Raw genomic sequence first — 5,598 nt, forward strand, 5'->3', positions numbered from 1 at the left:
CAGTTACAGGGGAGTCCAGCGATGTAGCCATTATGCCAACTGCTGGTCCCGTGGTTCTATTTTTGTCCCCCAGTTTTACTAAAATTATGAAGAACATGGTGATGAACTTCATTACAAAGTATTGTACTATAGTACCATTTACTCTTTTTTTTTTTTTGAGAGATATTTTTGCTATAGGGTACATGTGCTCACCAGAGAGACAGAGAGACAGAGAAATAGAAAGCAAGGAACCGACCCCCACCCCCTGGGGATGGCCACACCGCAATCCCTTCTCCATTCTCCTCTCGGGATCTTGGACACACGCACACCCAGAATGAAGTTTTTGTTTGTTTGTTTGTTTTTGTTTGTTTTGTTTTTGTTTTTTGGGTTTTTTTTTTTTTAGAGGTTTTTACTATAGGGCGCGTGCACTCGCCAGACAGAGAGACAGAGAGACAGAAAGTGAGAAATCAACCCCCAGGCGGAATGGCCACGCCATAATCCCTTCTCCTCCGTTCTCCTCTCAGGATCTTGGGCATGCACACACACCCGACGTGAGTTTTAAGCCACTGGGTCCGGGTCGCAAACTGTGGTCAACTACATGCGAGTCCAGCGACATAGCGATTACGCTAACTGCTGGTCCCCACAGCTTGAGTTTTAAGCCACTGGGTCCTAGGCTCAAACTATGGTCAATTATGTGGGAGTCTAGTGACATAGCCCTTACACCATCTGCTGGTCCCCATTACTGTTTACTCTTGTTCATTGCTCTCTGCACATGGCCCATTGATTATTACAAGAGCCAAGAAAGATGTGTGACTGGACACACGAAGGTATTACAAGTTAGTGTGAGAAAGAGAACAGAAGGACTCTAACCTACCATGTGCACCGTATGTATCTATGCTCTGTCATATCTGTCTGAGGGATTTGGGGAAAGTACCTGTTGCTTTCTAGACTCTGTTTCCCTTCTGTGGCATGAAAGTGGAATTAGTTACCAAAGCATAATCTATGAAACATTAATTCCAAGGGGTGTTTTAGGTAAAAAATTTCCATGATCATATACATTTAAAGAATAGTATGTTCTTTAACCCTATAGTAAATTACAGTTCTACTAGCATTATTATAGGCCCTCAGAATTCATGTAGGAAAAAGTAATCCTCTTTCTGTCAAATGCCTAGTAATAAACTGTATGATATGTTTTTGAAACCTTAGACCAGGTAATCTCTAACATTAACTTTACTTTCCCACAGATATGAGTCTGGGATCAGAGCTGTGGAACATGTTGGCAGAATATATATATATTTAAGAATGATTTTGATTTAACTTTATTTATTTATTTATAATGCGACCAGAGAGGGACAGAGAGAGAGAGAGAACAAGAGAGAGATTGGGAAAATGAGAAAGCAATCCACCAGGCCTACGACTCAAACCATGGCTGGCTATGTGGGAGTCCAGAGCCCTTAACCACCACACCACCTGCCAGCCCCTGGAATCAAAATATTTTGCTTATGTGACATTAATATAAAAATTAAAGCTAGGATATGTTAGAAGTGTCATTACTACACATTTAATAGAAAGTCTTCTAGTAATGCACCAGAGACCATTAAAATGGGAGAATGTACTAGTATTCGTGGTAGGTGGGTGATAAGACGCAAGAAAATGGGTGACAAACTTCCTCAGAATTAAATTAGTTATCAGTAGAACTCAATTAGAATAATAGTTGTATGCTGAACTTTTGGGAGAACATACTGCTTTGACTGAAGCAATGAAGGAAGTTGAGGAGGTATCTGGGGTAGGGAGAAGGGAGCAAATGTGTCTGAATAAAGGAACCTGTAAGAGATGGACAGGATATTGTAAATCTTTCCAACTAGTGCTAAAAAAGGTCTAACACTGTGTAAACATATAGACTTTTGCACCATGTTCATGGTAAGTAACTTTCAACTCCAAAACAGGCTATGGTTCTTTAGTCAAAACCCAGTTAGAGGTGACCAGTAGTTAGTGTAATGGCTATGTCGCTGGACTCCCACGTAGTCGACTGCGGTTTGCATCCCGGACCCAGTGACTTAAAACTCACGCCGGGTGCGTGTGTGTGTGCCCAAGATCCTGAGAGGAGAATGGAGGAGAAGGGATTGTGGCGTGGCCATCCCCCCCTGGGGGGTGATTTCTCACTTTCTGTCTCTCTCTGTCTGTCGAGCGCACACGCCCTATCGCAAAAACCTCTCGAAAAAAAAAAAAAAAGACAAAAAAAAAAAAACACACCTACAAAAAAGAAAGAAAAAAAAAAAAACCAGTTACAAATAGACAAATACCACTAGAAACAATAAAATACACCTTCTCTGTGAAAGAATATGTTGCTATCTTTCCTTTCATCTCTCTTATAAAGAAAAATGTAAGATAAAACCATAATAAGAACGTATAATAAGCACCTGATGTTTACTCGTCTTTTTGAAGATTAAAGTGCATAATGAAAAGTACAAATTGAATCTAGACAGTACGTACGATAGATCAGGCCCCCTGCAGATTGAAAATGTTAAGTTAGATTTACAAGTTTATTTTTAAATCTGTCTTCTTCCTGGTGGGCTCATATTATTGATTCAAAAGTATGACTTATTCAACTGGAAAAAATATCCAACAGAAAAAATGGGCCTAGTCTCGTAAACTCAGAGCATGAAGGAGATCTGACTTGACCTGAAAGGGGTTACACTGAGGGAGAAACAGAACGTCTTAAGATCCCAACATACATTCTTTAAGAACAGCCCTATATTTTCTCAGATTATTGTTGTTCTTGTTCTTTCAAGGAGTGACAAAACAAAGTCATTGACTCTTTTCTGGATAAAGTAACTTCTGAAGAAACCGCTCTACATAACTAAGACTGAGTATTTTTTTTTTTAATTATTAAAATGTTTATAAATTTTATGTCCTTCATGAGAGAGAGACAGAAAGAGAGGGAGAGAGAGGTAGGTACCTCCAACAGGGTTCTTAGACTGTGATCCATCCCCCCGGCCCCCCGCTGCAGCCTCAGCCAGCTGAGAGTACAGGCTGGCAGGTGCACAAGCACCCAGTATGTACAGAGACTTCTGGATGTCAACCTGAGACTTTCCCAGAGAAGTCTCAGCATTGCACACACTGTGCTGTGCCACAGCTGCTGGGCCTCATATACATATATATATATATATATAGAGAGAGACATAGAGACAGAAAGTGAGAAATCACCCCCCAGGGGGGATGGTCACGCTGCAATCCCTTCTCCTCCATTCTCCTCTTGGGATCTTGGGCACACACGCACATGCGACTGGCGTGAGATTTAAGCCACCACCGGGTCTGGGACGCAAACTGTGGTCGACTATGTGGGAGTCCAGTGACATAGCCATTACGCTAACTGCTGGTTCCCTAGATAGCTTTATCAAAAGGGAATGCCATGCATGTCAGTCAATACAGAGACATTAATCTCCCCACTTCATCGTTCAATATCTTTTCAATGTTTTTCTCAATCATTATTATTATTATTATTCTAATTATTTTTTTAAACAGTCAATCACTATTTCTTACTTTGCTTGTAAAAAGACTTTACCCATCATGAAATACTTCTCAGTCCAATCCAGTTGAGAATACTATACATGTCGTCATCAATAGGTAATAAACCATAGCTGTTTCCCACTAACATCCTGTCTATTTGTTCTCTTGTTATCTTTCTCTATCCTCTTTTCTTCACCCCCCCTATATATGTATATTTTTAAGAGACAGAGAGAAAAACAGAGAAACAGAAAGCAAGAAATCACCTTTCCTCTTGGGGGGGGGTGGCGATGGCCATGCCACAATATCTTCTCCATTCTCCTCTCAGGATCTTGGGCATGCACGCACACATGCCTGTCATGAAATTTAAGCCTCTGGGTCTGGGACTTGAACCATGGTTGACTATGTGGGAGTCAAATGGTGCAATCTATATGCCACCTGCTGGCCCTGGCCCTAATTATTATCATTTATAAATTATATATAATAGTTGTACATATCTGTGGTTATAGTGTGGTTTTCAAAATATGCATTTATTGGGAAATGATCCAATCACTATCTCAAACACTTATGACTTTGTGCTGTGCACCTCTGAAATCCACTCTTCTAATTATTTTGAAGTATACCTTGAATAGTTACTCAACTGTTTCACCCTGTTTTTCTGTAGTATTCTTGAACTCATTCTACATATCTACCTGCACTCTTTTATCTGTTAACTACGTTCTTCTGTCCCTCCCTGTTTGCTTCGCCTTTCCAACTTCTGGTATCCACCATTGCACTCTCCACTTGCGCGCAATAGAAACTTTCAGCTTCTATTAATGACCGAGAACATATGGTGTGTGTCTTTCAGCGTCTCATTTATTCTACTTAACATTATTTTGTCCAGGTTCATCCATCCTACATTTCCATCCTTTGCCTAAATAGCTCAGTTTTAACCGTCAGTCTTTTGGCTAGTTCTGACATGCATGCTGGTTGCTATTTTCGTGTAGGTTAATTAGCAAGATGAAAGTGAGGCAATGAAGATGTAAATCAGAGCGTCATCTCATTGATCAATAAATTATGTGAGCAATTTCTTTGCTGAATCAGATAGTAGTTTTTGAATACCAAAAGAGTATTCCCTTTGTCTTTTGTGCTGTTGGCTGTAACTGCTCTGACCTGAAGGCGTTTTAAAGTTTAGTTTGCATTAACATTTTCTCCATCACATTCTTAGGACTTCAAAATCCACAAAACAGTAAATCAAGCCCTGATATGTCATATCTGCCAATTTCTATGGTACAAATCCTCTCACTATGGTGGATTTTAAGCTACCAGTGTGAAGTTTCTGAAGATGGTGTTGGGAAGAGATGTGTACTGACAGCCACGCCATCATATAGTATTTCTACTACACGGATAAAATAGAAGTAAGCAGTCTCAAGAACAAAGATAATTATGAAGTATAGTAAAATATTTATGAAGTGATTATTTTTCCATTTTTTCATTTTTAATATTATGTAATTGAAAATTTACATACTTTATTATTTATTTATCTATTTAAGAGAGATTTGGGGTATAGGGCACGTGAAAAGACAAAAATAGACAGAGAAACAAAGTGAGAAATCACACCCCTGGAGAGGATGGCCATGTCACAATCCCTTCTTCATTTTCCTCTCAGGATCTTGGGCATGCACACACATGCACCTGGCCTGAGTTTATGCCACCATGTCCAGGACTTGAGCTGTGGATGACCACATGGGAGTCCAGTGACATAACCATTACACCATCTGCTGGTCCCTATATTTTATTTTAAAACAATAGCTCTAAATTTAAACTAAATCTCAAAATTTTTGAAAATTTAACTCTTGGCTCTCACAAATACAAACTGGCTCTAATACTCACCGGGGCCCTTCCCATTTACTGATTTCTCTTTGTTCAGTTTTAAGATTACTTTCTCACTACAAGCCACTTTCTTTTCTTTCTTTTTCTTTCTTTTTTTTTTTTTTTTTACTACAGTTGAGGTAATTAAATATGATATTTGATATTAACTCCAACATAAACCTCTCCTCACCCTTATCACCATCTCTCAAACATTGTTTTTGTTATCAATCTTCAAAACTACTAAAATGATTTGGGGAAAGA

Source organism: Tupaia chinensis, unplaced genomic scaffold, assembly GCF_000334495.1.
Source record: "Tupaia chinensis unplaced genomic scaffold, TupChi_1.0 Scaffold144450_1, whole genome shotgun sequence".
NCBI lineage: Eukaryota > Metazoa > Chordata > Mammalia > Scandentia > Tupaiidae > Tupaia > Tupaia belangeri.